Source organism: Thermobia domestica, chromosome 13 (assembly GCF_964235325.1).
Source record: "Thermobia domestica chromosome 13, izTheDome1.hap1.1, whole genome shotgun sequence".
Lineage (NCBI taxonomy): Eukaryota > Metazoa > Arthropoda > Insecta > Zygentoma > Lepismatidae > Thermobia > Thermobia domestica.
In genome coordinates this window covers 163380939-163398474 of record NC_137466.1, presented here as the reverse complement: position 1 = coordinate 163398474, position 17536 = coordinate 163380939, and the positions used below count along the sequence as shown (strand labels likewise).

The following is a 17536-nucleotide window of genomic DNA, read 5'->3' as shown; positions in this document are numbered from 1 at the left end:
TAATAAGAAAAACACTTGTAGATGAAATATAAGCTTTAGAAATATGAACTACTACTACTACAACTATTATATTATTACTATTATTATTGACCATATAGGTTCGGAGGCCAATTCACCAAAATCTGTTGACTCCATTCTTAGAAGCCCATTATTATTATTATTATTATTATTATTATTATTATTATTATTATTATTATTATTATTATTATTATTATTATTATTATTATTATTATTATTATTATTATATTATTATTATTATTATTATTATTATTAGGGTACAGCGGGGTAATTCGAATAGGCGGGGAATTTGAATAATGTTAAGCATTTTGCCAACTGGAGTGGAAACGCGGCTCGCCATGTTAGTGAATCTGTGGTGGATTTGTAGGTGGTGGTTTGCAGAAGTCGTTCTCAGAAATACAAATTATTCCTCCGATTCTGAAGGCTTATACGATTTTTTGTTTGCTGCAAGGTAAGTACGAATGTGTGTATTTTTAGGTCGTTATAATTTTCAACGTTGTTTCCTTAAGCTTTCCTTATTATTAACTGGATAAAATGAAACCGCTCTGGATTATATTCGTATCAGTAGCATGTGGGGCATTGATATAGTATACGCTGGCGTAAACTAATCAGCAGTTTTCATACCACGTTCTGAATGGAATATTCGTCGACTGCGGGGCAATTTGGATAATTCAAAACGGGGCAATTTGAATAGCAGTGAAATTAAAACTATAGACCTACTATTTTATATTTGTTTGTCAAAAGCGAAAGCTTCTAGTGTTAACAAAGAAACTGCGAATTCTTATTTTGACTTACTGGAAAATTAATGAACGAGTATGATCTCCATAAACCATCGTAACCATATTTATAATATGGACGAAAGTAATCTTCCTCTAAATAACAGACACCTAAAATTTTTGCAGAAAAGGGTAGAAAAGAGGTGGTAAGTTTAACATCTGTTGAGCGAGGAGAAAATGTAACGCTGATAGCATGCTGCAATGCCAGAAGGTCTTTTATACCTCCTGTAATAATATTCAAAGGAGTACGCCTAAGTCCGGACTTTAAAACCCAATATCTCACTCACAACTTTTGTCCTTAGAGTTCTACCAAAGTCATGACATCGAAATGCTTTACCTACCTCCAGACACAACACACGTATTATAACCACTCGATCGCTCTGTTTTTAAGGCCCTTAAAGCCAATTACCACCAAGAGGCAACTATCTGGATTCACTAAAACCCGAGGTCAGTGATTAGTAAATCTCAGTTCTGCATTTTGTTCACTGAAGCCTAGAAGTGCACAGCTTCTGTTGGACTGGCAGTTAATTGGTTTTCATATACTGGTATCTACCAGTTTAGTCCATAAGCTATTGAAGAATTTCGATTCTCCCCTTCGGAAACGTATGGCCTTATTATACATTTTAAGGAGCAGTCTTCTCGGGACTTAACAGCGCGCCTTTATTTTGTTGGTTACCATTCATATTACCCCACTCGTTATTCAAATTGCCCCTTACATTTACGTTTTTCGAAATTTCGGCGGGGAAATTGAATACCCAAATTTCACAATGATGTATCTCAGACACTATCTTAAGAAAAATTGTTAAGTAATAGTAAGGTTCAAAGTTTTTGTTCACAATTTTATATTTGAATACCAATTACAGTTTCCGAGATATATGAGAAAATATCTGAAATTATTCAAATTACCCCGCTGTACCCTATTATTATTATTATTATTATTATTATTATTATTATTATTATTATTATTATTATTATTATTATTATTGAAATACTATCAGCTGAACTTCCTATTTGCTACTTATTTCCTATTTTGATGAATGTTGAACAATGACTTATGAGAAATGATAACTTCGATTAAAATTTATTGTGACTACAGAATTTAGCTTGAAGTACCGTGATGAATTCAATATTCTATTTCGATGACAGCAGAAATTATATTCTTTTGACACATATTCATATGGCCACGTCTCTCGCAAGAGGAAACCAAAAGTGTCATAAAATTCCTGATGTAAGTTGTTAATTTATCACATCATTAACTTCACGAGTGATCAAAATGATGTGTTTGTGCATATAGCTTTCATTTTATTTATAGACCCTATTAATTGCTGTATATTTATATTTTATTGTTTGTGAAGTCAGTGTCAAGATTTTGTATCCTTGGCCTTTTTCTTTTGGCGCGAACAATTTTTTTCACTCATTCATGTCTGCATACTTTCTTTCATCTGTAGCGAAATGGATCCTCAGAAATGTGCATCGGAATATATAAAAGAGCAACCTTTGGTAGATTTAGGCCATCTGTCCCGAAGGAAAAGAAAGGATGTTTCCATGCTTCTTTCCTACCGCGTAGGGTCTTTGTTTCTTCAATTCCCAGTTTCAGTACAGTGCAGTTTATTGTACGTGTAACATGGAGCACGCTGCTAGTACACTTGAAGTGGAAGAGCAATTTGTTTTTTGTTTTTTTTTTTTTTGTTCTTATACCTACCGTACTTGTAGCATGTAATTATGCTGCTGCTAGGAATGGTAGGAAGCGACTATGGGTGAGGGATTGGATAAGACGTCGTTATGGCCATGGTATTCACTCCACTCTTTTACCAGAGTTGAGGATCAATGACAGTCATTCTTATTTCAACTACTTACGAATGACTGACGAAAGTTGTTCTTTGTTCAATGACGTCACTCATGATGAAAGAAACAACTGTCCATAGGCGGTCAGAATCTCACATACAGATGGATGTATGAAATATATAGCTGACGTATATAATATACGTATACATGTGTAGTATACGGAAGTTTGTTAGATGTCAGACACCCTGCAGCGACATGATATAATGTCTAAATGAGAAAAAGGCAGTAACTATGTAGTATATGGATAACGTATGCTTCGTACAGATTTCCGTACTAATCGTAAGGATTCCATATATTTGTACAACATACCGCTGTCCGAATAACGGATTTTTCTCAGTGTACACATAATTCTATACTATATGCAATAGTATCATATATACTTTGATTTTCATATTTATATTGTCAATGTAAATAGCAACAATACAAAATATCAATATCAATATCAAAATACGTGTATGTTTTTTTGTAGTTTCAATCAAATCATAGGGTCAGATAATGGGGGATCAGGGCCGTCTTACGCATCCTTTTGCATTGTTTGCTTAATATATGGCCAAACATGTCTTGAGGCTGTGAACTGTGGAACCTTTTACGTACTGCGAGCAGTGGCGGTTTTAGCGGGTAGACACGGGGCTACCCAAAAATATATAAAACTGAAAATATATAAACACTAAAAGATATAGTAAAAAGTAAATATATTTTCACTTATTCTATTAATGGTAAATAATTATTTAATAAACAGCATCAACAACTACTGTAAAAGTAATTTCCTATTGTCATTAATCAATCGAATGTGCATATGTATCCATACGCGAGGAGCGGACCTACCCAAAATTAAAATCCTAAAACCGCCCCTGACTGCGAGCTTTAGCATGTTGGAGGTGAACTACTGGAAAACAATACAATTGAAATGACTTGATACTAGACCGAAGTAAGTTTGTTTTATCTTTGTTTCAGCTATAATGTCAAACGGTTTACTTGCAACTGAGTCAGTCAATTTTCAATTTATATGCAGTTAGCTATCTTTCTTTTTTTTTCTTTTTCTTTAATCACATTCATTTTTACTGATATAGATGTGAATAACGCTGCTAATAAGAGAATAGTATCTAGTTATTTTTCCAAGAAGAACAAGTAGAATAACATCTAAAATTTATGATAAAACTAAAAGAAAGAGTTATTCTTCTTACAGAATTATTGCGAAAAAATGAAATGAAATCTTTAAGTTTTACGTCCCACGGTTATGCCGGTTATTCTAAAGGTGATGAGATATGAATGAAATGGTGGAATGAAAAAAGTGGGAGGAAACGGGAGAACCCCGAGAAAACCCAGGAGCATGGTGTTTGTCCACCACAAAGTCCACACGGCGCGAGCTGGGATCGAACCAGATATCCCAAGAAACGGAGGTGAACGCTCTACCACTGAGCCACCGCAGTTTCTATCTACAATCAAAATATAGGCATAATTAGAATAATTGCAAAACCTAAGGATTTCTGCTCAAGTACAACCCTGAAAACTATGTACATCGGTTCAAATTTCCATTTAATCCATCATATATATATATATATATATATATATATATATATATATATATATATATATATATATATATATATATATATATATATATAATATTATTTGGTGACAATCAGTTTATCGGAAAAAACATTATTATTATTATTATTATTATTATTATGAAAATTAGTAATTGTGAAAGATAATAATTTCGATTAAAGCTGCTATGATTACAGAATTTAGCTTGCAGTACCATCCTGAATTCAGTATGCTATTTTGATATCTGTGAGGAAGCTAAATTATTTCGATGCCTACATTCATGGAACCGAGCTGTTAACAAAAGAAGAGACACTTGTTTTCCCTGGCAGTCGTAAAAATGTGTATTTTGGCTCTTCCCCCTCCAGCCCAAAAGAAACCGTTGTTTCGGAAGCGGCGCAACTGGATTTTCTTTTATGTCAGCGGGAGGGCGATAGCAGGTAGCAAGCAAGACGGCCCAAAAAGTTGGACACTGTTGAACTTCTTGCAAGATGGAAAAAATGTTTTATGACCCTTTCAAGACTGTGTGTACACGGGGAAATATGGTAGGGTTTCAAGATTTTTTTTATGACAGCTACAAGATCTTGTACAGCGGGGGACACTTCTAAATGGTACACCTTAGCCGTAAATCTCCATATGGCTGTACCATTTAGAAGTGTCCCCCGCTGTACAAGATCTTTTATGGTGTACACGGCGTTTTATTCCTTTCCAGCCTGCACTCACTCAAGGTCAACTTTTTCCTTGAAGTGGTACGTTTTGTCGCGGATTAAATATCTGAAATGTTTTAATTAGTCCATGACAGGTTGTAATTTATATAAGTGGTACGTTTTGTCGGGGAATACATATCAGAAGTGCTTTAATTAATCCATGACAGGTTGTCATTTATGACAGGTCATCAAAAGTGGTACGTTTTGTCGCGAAAATTCAAGTGGTACGTTTTGTCGCTGGTACGTTTTGTCGGGACACCAATATCCATTTCCTTATGTTCTTTTTAAAGTGCTTGTCAACGAAGAAACTACCAATTCACAACTGCAGTGACTGCTCACTAATAACTGAAAATGTTTATTATTATTATTATTATTATTATTATTATTATTATTATTATTATTATTATTATTATTATTATTATTATTATTATTATTACTGTGCTACTCAGATGAAGTATGATAATCAGTGGTATCAGCTGCAAGATTTTTCTTCGGGAAACAATTCTATAAACAAGACCAGCATAGCTCGCGACAATAAACATACTAAAAAAGTAAAGAATTGTTACTAAAATATGGAATTGAATTATTGTACTTTAAAACAGATTGTATAGCCTAAGAAAGGTAGAAAATGTCTTCCCAAGTTGGGAAGATAGAATTAAACCTAGAGACAGGGAAACCAAAACTTAGAAGGGGGGAAATTCCCAGGCTTCCCTGGCTACAAATAAATCCCTGGATATAAGTAAAAAGACATTAAGAACAAATAATAAAGAAACTAAGTCTACCTGATGGATAACAATAAGAAATTATATAAAACGCAATGAATTGACTGTATACCTACTTTTGGGCCACCCTGTATAAACTTTCAAAAATATATAAGTAATAACTTCAATTAGTTTTGTCACTCAAAAAACTGGAGGGCTTAGACCCCCCCGTCCCTGGGATAGATCGCCTTTGGGGGGAATCTCTTGTTCAATCCTAGGTCATGTGAACTTTTTGGGAACAACTTTGTTTCCGTGGGTTTTCTCGATGTTATCCCACTACCTTCCACCTTCTTATTCCACCAATTTTTCCACAATCGTTGATTTTTATTAATCATCTCTCTCTTCGAGCCTAGAGGATAATGGGAAGTAAAACTAAAAGATTTCGTTTCTTTTTTCAAAAAAATAAAAGAGAGAAAATTCACTTTTTCACATTTAATTATGAGTATTAACACAGTGGCACACTCGGCGTTAACAAAGTAAATAAAAGTAAATAAAAGCTTTACCGAGCGAAGTAGCTCAAGTGATAGAGCGTTGGCTTCGCATTCGTGGGTTCGAATCCCGCTGCCGACCATCCTGACTGAGGTTTTCCAGGGTTTCCCTCAGTCCTACCAGGCAAATGCCGGGATGGTAGCTATTAAACAGGCCCTGACCGATACTATTGTTATTATTGTTGAATATCCAGTGTAAAATGACCTCTGAGTTGTATCTGTTGTTAAATAAATAAAGAAATAAAAAATAAACGGCCTGTTCATTTCGAGCGTCCAATTCCCACTAGGGCAGAGAATTCTCGGTGATAACCCAGTAGGTGCAGAAATAAAGGGATTTAATAGTTGATGCATTAACATCAAATATTATAGTTCTAACTGTGCCACCTGGAGGTCCATAGCTCCCAAAATCAATGACAGACAACACAATTTTATTCATATTTTTCCCCCTTCAAAGTACTCTTTTCATGAGTTTTCTTTAAAGATTATTTTCATGCATACATATTGATAGGTTTATCACAATTTATGATATTGATTTGTCCATCCTAAATAAATATTCCGAAATTAGAGATCTCGCACATTTGAAAACAGCAGATTCACTTCATTCCATTAAAAAAAAAAAAAATCGTTGGACCGTTTTCAAGATAAAATCTACAAACAAGACAAGCGCTGCTCGCTTTTTGAGTATTTGATAAAACTACGAAGCCTTTAAATAAATAGTAATAACATTATCTGTGAAAACTTTTAAATATATAAGTGGCTTATCTTTTTTTCTTAAATACACAAAACTCTTGACAAATGTATTTGTCACCAATATATATGATACTATACAGGTAGACCTCACCTTTTAGCTATGGCCTTCACGGTAATATTTTATTACAAAACTTTCTCCGGCTTTTTTGCAATGTACGACCTACCAGGATCTAGGTCAAGAAAAAAATGTTTTGCAAAGTAATTTTCTACTACAGAATAGACGCAACTGTCAGTAACACTGTCAATGTTAAAATACTGTATGTATACAAGGTGTTTCAAAACAACACCAACAACGTTTGGGAGGTGATTTCCTGACACCAAGATAAGACAAAAACTATAGACCAACATGGATGCACAAATGCTTCTTTTCGGAGTTATAGGCTGCCGAAAACATGAAAAAAATGAGCTTTAGCTTCAAAACTATGGGACCTGCCCATAGATTTCACTTAGGAACAAATATATGCCCTGTCCAAAAATCCATATTTCAGAGCCCTAAGCTACTCACGGAACAACTTTTATAGATAGAGTTTCCATACGGGTATATAATTTGAAGTACTCACCAACTACCTCTATAAAATTGTTGCGGAAGTACAGCAGGATTCTGAAACATGGATATTTGGATAGGGCACATATTAGTTCCTGAGTGAAGTGTTAATCCGACTACGGTAGGTCCCATAGTGAAATGAAATGAAATTTTGAGTTTTACGTCCCACGGTTATGCCGGTTAGGCTAAAGGAGACGGTGATAATGAGTAATGAATGAAATGGTGGAATGAAGAAAGTGGTAGGAAACGGGAGAACCCCGAGAAAACCCATGCACACGGTGTTTGTCCACCACAAAGTTCACTTGGCGGGAGCAGGGTTTGAACCCGAGGTAGGTCCCATAGTATTGGAGCTATGGACCGTTAAAGTTCATTTTTTCATGTTTTCGGCAGCATATAACTTCGAAAGGAAGCATTTGTGCACCAATGTTGGTCTATAGTTTTTGTCTTATCTTGGTGTCAGGAAATCACCTCCGAAACGTTGTCGGTGGTGTTTTAAAAACACCCTGTATATATTGATAGAATATGAAAGAAAGATAATGTAACTAAAATGTTACTTGCGATAGAAAAAAACAACATTGTTTTCTTTATTATTTTTCAAACATTAACAAATCCTATATTACCGGAGAATTTCTACTTTTAAATTTTGTGTTGGAAACCTCTTACATTCACAGTAATAAAGTATTCTAAATTCTAGTGGCGTAGATAAATGACTAGCGTTTGTGCTTCACAACTAGGAGATTGCAACGATAATATGTTGATAACGTTAAAGTGATTCTTTAGAATATACATCAAAAACGAACTTAGGACATATATATATATATATATATATATATATATATATATATATATATATATATACCGTATATATATAAAACGAAGTGTGAATGGAAACAAACGTTATAAAATCCAGGGTTTAAATTTCGCAAACGACCATTTTTTTTTTTTTTTTTTTGCCTATGATTGCCCATACAACAAGAGTTAAATTTCGAGTCTCGTCTCGAAAGTGGTGTCTCGTCTCAAAAGGTGTTTGTTTTTATTAGAAGAGTTCTGTCTCGTTACGAAAATTCGGCTTCATCTTGTCTTTTGAGGAATCCTAATTTTGCCTGAGGATTTTCGTCAATCTTACCACAGTGCTGGGACGGTACCCCTGTATATAAGCTCTGACCGATTTCCTTTCATGATTGATTGGATTGGCTGGTTTGATTGGATTTTAGCGTCCCATTTAGGATGGAGGCTATATACGACGTGGACCAACAGCTTAACGTGGGATCCGAACCAAATGAGGTCTTATCGACAATTGAACCCGGGCCTCAACTATATTTTGTATAACCACGAGAAATTTCTTATACTTTTGGTATAAAATGACGTTAAAAGTCATGTTTCGTCTAGAATTTCCCTAATATAATAATAATAATAATAATAATAATAATAATAATAATAATAATAATAATAATAATAATAATAATAATAATGATAATAATAATAATAATAATAATAATAATAATAATAATAATAATAATAATAATAATAATAATAATAATAATAATAAATCACGTTTATTTTACTAAAATTTCCGCTCGAGCTGTTCAAATAACAATCTGGCCAATTATAAATGTACTTATATGGAAGTCTACATCTAGATATATAAAAGTAAGTTTAAAACAGACATTTTACTGATTAGTATACGGTAACAAATTATACAAGATTTAGAAAAAAATACATATATATCCTACGAAAACCTCACATTACTCAGAGGAAAGCTATTATCATCCATTCTGCATCGTATCACTGAAGTGTATAGTAGTTATCCTGGCGTCAGCCTAATCCTTTTGTGGTTTCTAACTAATGTTGTATTATGCTTCCCTCTCGTCATTGATTGACCCAGTCGTCGCTAATTTAATATTAATGTCTGATTACCATAATGCATATCTTACTCTATTACTGGTTCATTAGTTAATCATGTAATAGTATTGGTCCAATAATATTTGATATAATTTATTAATGAAGTGATGCCATACGGATTTTTTCCCGTGAAATTCATGTGTAACAATGTTACCTACCTAGATGTATGCAGTTGCGTCACGTAAGTGAAGTTTAAGTTACTTCAATAGTGTATACGTGGGTGTATGAATAAGGATAAACAAAGATGGGTGGCCATATAAATTAACATATTCATAGAATTTTTGTTCAAGTTAGAAGATCCGGTGTATTGCTAAATTACCTTGTCCAAAATTTTCAGATTTATTAATTAAATTAAGTTTTTTTTTCAATCCACAGAAGTCGATGATTACATAAATTCGTCGAAGTAATTACATAAACTCGTCCTTCATTATAGGGCCATCGATTCTCAGTGGTCAAAGGAGCCCGGGCGCCTCAAAGTTTGCATATTCCAGTATTAATAAGAAAATACAATACGAAAGAAAAAAAATAATACGATAGAAGCATAGACTACTTAAAATAAGTTGTAATAAGCTGCTCTGTGGGAAGAAAAAGTATGCATGAGGTTTACTGTTTTAAAAGTCTGTAACACCACGTTGTTTCCCTGATCCGGATCTCTTAAAAAAAAAAAAAAAAAAAAATCCTTTCGGATTAATCACATATTTATAAGTTTTGCAGAGCTGTAGTTTTTGTTGGAATTCAACCTCCCCCCCCCCCTGCGAAAGAAAAAATGGCTCGATCAGTGCCGTATTCCAACACATTATGAATATGTGTTTCGAACCACATAGTACTGGATTGAAGAGCGCCACCGTATTTGAAAATTTGTCCACAAAGGGTAAAGATGCACACGACATGCTGGAAACAGTGTACCGCAGGCCTGGTTGAGGAGATTGGAGGTGAAATGATAACACCGACCACTACGAGCAACTTCTAGTTAATACAATTTTGAGAATAAAACAGAACGGACATGGTCCTACACTGGACGCAACGTTATTAGAGGAACTGTTCAAAATAATCAACATCTGCACCACGACCGTAATGGTTCCTGTACGATGAGCATCCTGTCATCTAGTGAGCATATTCTCAAACACCCTGTATATCTCCGGTATAAGTTTTTATTATCTGTAAATATATACATCAATTTCAATCGAAGAACTAATTCTGTCTTTGCTCTAATTTCTTTCATAACTAAAGTTACTCAAACAAATATGTTATTTAGATTCATTGACCATTAATAACGTAGTTGAAATTCAGCAGACAGCCTTGATTAATTCAAATTTACATGACCAAAAGAAAAAAGGAAAATAAAAAAAAGAATCGTCCTTGGAAAAGAATAAAACAAGCAAAAGCATCTTCCCTTATTATATAGAGGAAAGGACGACGAAAGAAAGCTATAGAATTCAGCAATTCCCTTTCGTCACCTTTGTAATGAGGTGCATAATTAGATCACGTGCTGTTTTAAAAAACAACACAATGAAAGCTGTCGCTGAACTAATTTACCTCGAATGGTTCTTTTCAAAGTGTTTGCTGCAGCAGCATCCGAGACATCCGAACATGATTAGTATCACAAGCAGGAATAACGTTATACCAGACACTTTCAGAGGAGTCTTAAAAACCCCCACACAAACATCCGATGTTTCTCTAATTATTATCAGTAATAGAAGGAAATTTCATGAACTACACTATGTTTTACTGTAATGATACAAAGCACGACAGCCATTGAAACTGCCATTCAGTCCATGTTAATTTACAGACATGTTATATGACGAAACACGGTTGATGTTGAAATAAACATTGTTTGATCGTGTTTATTACAAATAGTATAATCTATGTATGTCACTGTTAGGATTATGTTTGTGGCTATTAGGAGTACATGTTTCACTGTCTGCTATACAAGTAAATATACACACTATATGAATAAATAAATTTTTAGAAAAATATTATTATCGTTTAATGGAAGAAATTGTCCAAACACGAGACCCGTACCAATCAATACAAATTATTAAGCTCAATAAAATTATATGCACAAATGTACAAACTCATGCGTAGTTTTCGAGAAAATTGAGTAAAACTCATTTCTTTGTATGAGTTTCTAGTGGTTAACGGTACCGCTAATTTTACATAGTTTAACAATTATAGATGTTTTAATATGTGAACTTTCCATATCGAAATATTCCAATGCGAAGAGGATTTTTTTTTTTTTTAATCTCGCATCTTTCTCACTTCAACTGTTATGATTTCGCATCTGGATTTGTCTACCGCAAAACCCATTGGGAATGAACTAGAATCGAATCAGGAACCCAACGAACGAGAGGTAAGCGTTCTATCACTGAACTACCGCGGTCCTTTGGTTGCTGTAGTATACATTCCACACAAGTACGGTATAAATCGGACCTTTTCCTGTACATGTAATTTATCTTCTGCAATCAAAATCTTCCTTTTGGTAACGCCATCTACAACCCAGTTATACATGTACTATGAATATATATAATTTAGTACTGCAGTAAACGCCGAGACAGGTTCGGAAACTAAAAAACGCAGCAGACAGGTAATTTGTTTATGCAATGCTCTTTTTTTTCTTTCTCTCGCTTTTTTTTATGCAACAGTCTTGTAACGTCATAAAACTTCAACATGCATCTTTACTTAACAGTTTTTTACGTGTCGCCTCTATCATTTTTTCTTTCTTTTCTGTAAATAGGATGTGAGAAACATATCCTTTTCCTTTCTTCAGTGCAGGAATACACATATAAACGCAATCTAGCCCAAGTAAAAGCTTTTTTTTTTTTTTAACTGCATTTATCAATCCGTGGAACATCAACACAATTACACTAATATCGTTTCATTTTAGAACGTGAAAATACACTTATATATATCATAATTCGAAATATACCATAACTAAAGGTTTAATTATGATTTTGACAGTTTTTTTCTCTCCTACAAGTAAAATTTTTGCCGGTTTAGATTTTCGAAAATGCTGTAAGACAAAGACCAACATTAAACTTTGGAGGATACGGACAGTGCTCTAGGTTAGAACATTAAAAATTGTTAGATATTGTGTTTGATGCAGTGGCGGAGTTCTAGGGGATTACGAATATTTCTGACTTTGCGGCATTTGTGACCATGTTAGCCTGTCACATATGAGGGATAACATCCCTCAGGCATCACACTATCCGGTGAGTTGGGGAAGGAAAGAAGTGACCTGGGATCATTCATTATGTTAGGTACTGTGTCGGCATTTGCCTGATGTCACTGAGGAGAGATCTCACTCACGATGACTGACCGAGAATCGAACATGGAACTGCTCGCACCAAAGGCTCTGATACAGTGGCGTAGCGTCCATGAAAAATGTGGAAGCGCAGCTCCCTCTGAGTGCAATGAATTTTATTAAAATAAATAAAGCTACAATGATTTTAAAATAATGCCTTAAATATTGAGGACAATACATGAGAAACAGCAACTTCCCTTGAGTACATAACTACTACATTACACTGTATGGAAAATATTAATTTCCCTCGAATAGAAAACTACGCTGCATGAAAAATAACAGCTTTCCTTGAGTAGAAAACTACCACACTACGCTGCATCAAAAATAACTTTCTCAATTTAATCAATAGACAATGGCCAATAGACCAATATATATGTGGTCTGATTGTAGACCACAAGTTCTCTTTTATAGTTTTTTTTTTTTAATGTGATATTCACGCTGGTTTAAAAATATAACACAAAAATTAATTTATGTTTCAAAGTATGTGCACATACAAAGAAAGAAAAGATCTGAAACATCCAAATGAATTATATTAGATTTTTTGTCGATGTGGGTGGGTGTAAAAATGAAAAATGAAATATTTAAGTTTTACGTCCCACTGTTATGCCGTCTAGGCTAAAGGAGACTATGATGAGGATAAATGACTGCAATGGTGGAATGAAGAAAGTGGGAGGAAACTGGAGTACTCCGAGAAAACCCACGCACACGGTGTTTGTCCACCACAAATTTCACTTGGCGCGAACTGGGATCGAGACAAAGATCCCATGCACCAGAGGTGAACGCTCTACCACTGAACCATCGCGCTCCGTGTGTGTGTATAAAATAATGTTGTAATTTTACTTTTCACTCTAGTTTCAGGTTTGAGCTGAATAAAAACCACGAAAAGTAAAACTGTAATGCTTTCAGCTTGACAAAGTATAATTCTTTTTGTTCGTTTGTTTGGAGTTTAATGACTTTTTCCAGCACGTCATTATTAATTTTATGTATGTTGGACCTGAAGAGCTGAACCAATGTAACTCGCTTTCGATTAAGTGTTTGGAGGATCAAGTCTGTTGGAAGAAAATTATCTCTTGATATAGTCCGAAACCGAATATAATGAGTTCTATCTTGATGATCTTGCTGTTATAAGAACACAAAACACAATCAACCAACTGATCCACATATTTATTGTATGTCTTTATTGGGAACAAAGTCCATAACAACGAGCCAAGAAATCTCCTTGCTGATTACTCGGTTACAATGAAACGCTAGAGTCTATTATTGGGGCAAAGGAAGAATATATTACTTTTATATTGGAGAGAGGACGTTTCATACATCGATACGGATAGTAGTTTATTGCTTATGGAACTTCAAAATTCTGTGGATCGAAAGAGGCATTTGTAAAAAGGGGCTTATTCAGTCTCTTCCTTTGCGATGCAACTATTCAACTGTTTGGAAACGTTAGGTAAAATATGCTACTACTCAGTGGTCGAAGTGAGACGGTATGCGGTGGTATGCCATACCGCCTCTGGTTTTTGAGTGATGAAGGCATATCGAATCTGGTTTTTCGGTGATCAAGACATACCGTCACTGAGGAATAGATGCTAAATAGCTTTAATAAGTACATATTTACACATAGGGTACAGCGGGGTAATTCGAATAGGCGGGGAATTTGAATAATGTTAAGCATTTTGCCAGCTGGAGTGGAAACGCGGCTCGCCATGTTAGTGAACCTGTGGTGGATTTGTAGGTGGTGGTTTGCAGAAGTCGCTCTCAGAAATACAAACTATTCCTTCGGTTCTGAAGGCTTAGACGATTTTTTGTTTGCTGCAAGGTAAGTACGAATGTGTGTATTTTTAGGTCGTTATAATTTTCAACGTTGTTTCCTTAAGCTTTCCTTCTTATTAACTGGATAAAATGAAACCGCTCTGGATTATAATCGTATCAGTAACATGTGGGGCATTGGTATAGTGTACACTGGCGTCAACTAATCAGCAGTTTTCATATCACGTTCTGAATGGAAAGTTCGTCGATTGCGGGGCAATTTGGATAATTCAAAACGGGGCAATTTGAATAGCAGTGAAATTAGAACTATAGGCTTACTATTTTATATTTGTTTGTCAAACGCAAAAGCTTCTAGTGTTAACAAGGAAACTGCGAATTCTTATTTTGACTTACTGAGAAAATTAATGAACGAGTATGATCTCCATAAACCATCGTAACCGTATTTATAATATGGACGAAAGTAATCTTCCTCTAAATAACAGACCCCTAAAATTTTTGCAGAAAAGGGTAGAAAAGAGGTGGTAAGTTTAATATCTGTTGAGCGAGGGGAAATGTAACGGTGATAGCATGCTGCAATGCCAGAAGGTCTTTTATAACTCCTGTAGTAATATTCAAAGGCGTACGCTTAAATCCGGACTTTAAAACCCAAAATCTCACTCACAACTTTTGTCCTTAGAGTTCTACCAAAGTCATGACATCGAAATGCTTTACCTACGTCCAGACACAACACACGTATTATAACCACTCGATCGCTCTGTTTTTAAGGCCCTTAAAGCCAATTACCACCAAGAGGCAACTATCTAGATTCACTAAAACCTGAGGTCAGTGATTAGTAAATCTCAGTTCTGCATTTTGTTCACTAAAGCCTAGAAGTTGACAGCTTCTGTTGGACTGGCAGTAAATGGGTTTTCATGTACTGGTATCTACCCGTTTAGTCCACAAGGTATTGAAGAATTTCGATTCGCCCCTTCGGAAACGTATGGCCTTATTATACATTTTGAGGAGCAGTCTTCTCGGGAAGAAGATCTTAACAACGCGCCTTCTTCTTCCGGTCATGGCTCTCAAAACTTTGTCCCAACGAAGTCTATAGATGAACCCATACAACAAGTCCTTCCCCAAAAAAAGTTTGTGTGCAGAAGAGACGTCATGTCGCAATAAAATCATGCCACTCAACTTCTGAAAATATTCTGGCAATGAGAATAAAACACCTCTGATGAAAGATGCAAGCATCGGGTGCAACAAAATCCAATAGCACTACAAGAAAGAAGAGTGCTAATACAGAACCTGCCAAGAAAAAAACAAATGAATGCTCGAAAGAAACTGATATCATCTACCCCTTTCAGTGACGAAAATGTAGGCCTAAGTCTAAAGATGGCTGCAGGTAATGAAAGTCAAACAAGGAATTGCTGTTTTTGCCTTCTTAATTACTATTCAGAACGTTCTGCTAGAAAGGGAGTCTGGATTCGTTCCCAGCGTTGTTAAGACATAGTTCTACGAAGTCTGTGTCGGTGCAGAAGGTCGAAAACAGTTTATCTGTTGTCGTTGTCGTTAAATACGAACGATGGAAGATGAATTAACCAATTACGGCTCTTTGCCTTAGACAGTGTTCTGAACATTTTTTTTAGTGTAGGCCTACATTCAAAAAGATAGCTATAGGTGACGAATATTTACAATTTATGTAGGCCTCCAGCATATTTCAACTACGGTAGAAATTGCAATCTAACTATTAAATAGTTTACACATTATTTCTATAAGATTTGTTTATTTTGTTGATTATTCATATTACCCCACTCGTTATTCAAATTGCCCCTCACTTTTACGTTTTTCCAAATTTCGGCGGGGAAATTGAATACCCAAATTTCACAATGATGTATCTCAGATACTATCTTGAGAAAAATTGTTAAGTAATAGTAAGGTTCAAAGTTTTTGTTCACAATTTTATATTTGAATACCAATTCCAGTTTCCGAGATATATGAGAAAATGTCTGAAATTATTCAAATTACCCCGCCGTACCCTAGGAATTGACGAATAGGTTTGTACGTTAAAATATTTTATTTCTTTCGTAAGAATAATTTGTAAGTTGACAACACCGATATTTTTTATCTTTCTCCTACCTTTTATTTTTAAAAAGTGGTGTCTTCAAAGTAGTTCATCTAGTTTATATTTTGATGTGCCATATTGAATTGTTCCTTTCGTATGTATGTATATGTCTTCTAGTCTTAATTCATACAAATGTCGTGTTTTGAGCATGGACGGATTTAGGGGTTGTCTGCTGTGGGATTTGGAATACCCCTCATGCGGAGGTCCGGGAGAACTCTGTTTCTAAGCATTTTCATATATAATTCTCTGTAATACAACATAAGAGGATATATATATATATATATATATATATATATATATATATATATATATATATATATATATATATATATATATATATATATATATATATATATATATATATATTTTTTTTTTTTTTCAGAAAGTTGTTGGCGAGGGATTAAAGTCTCTCTATGTACTCCCGGTAACTAAAGAGAAGCTCTCCAATGACTTCCAGTCATTATGTAAATAGAAATGCAATCTTTCAGGTAACATACCCTCATTGAATTTCAACATTTAGCTAGTCGGGCAGGCATGTATCCAGGGGGGTCTAGGGGGCCGGACCCCCCTAAATTTTTGCGGGCCTCCTCTAGAATTTTCACGGTAGGCTTCCAAATGAACTATAATATAGTGATGGACTATAATATGGTTGGATCGGGCCCCCCTAACTTCAGCCTGCCCCCCCTACATTTTTTGGCTGGCTACCGGCCTGCCGGTATGTCGAGTCAAAATCGTAATAAAACATACCGCCTCTGCTTTTTTCCCATTTCGAACACTACTTACAAATAAAGCAAAACATATATTAGTTTAAATATGCACATCTCTGAAAAAGCATTTGCATGGACGACTGCAGCGAGGGGCAGGAAGGGGTAATGTCCTCATTGGCGGATCTAGAAGGTAAAATCTGGGGGGGGGGGGACAGCAAGAAACCAGACAATGATAGTTATATCATGAATTTACTATAAACTTTCAAAAATATGTAAATAATAGCTTGTACTAACTTTGTCACTCAAAAAAATGGCCTTCATCCGCCA

The 17536-nt window shown here is 34.9% G+C and overlaps 1 protein-coding gene across 2 annotated transcripts in view; it reads right to left on the bottom strand.

The window, feature by feature from the left end:
* SNF4Agamma (SNF4/AMP-activated protein kinase gamma subunit) overlaps window positions 1-17536 on the bottom strand; it is a 924355-nt gene that overhangs the window by 765116 nt on the left and 141703 nt on the right. The gene's annotated exons all lie outside the window — the stretch shown is intronic.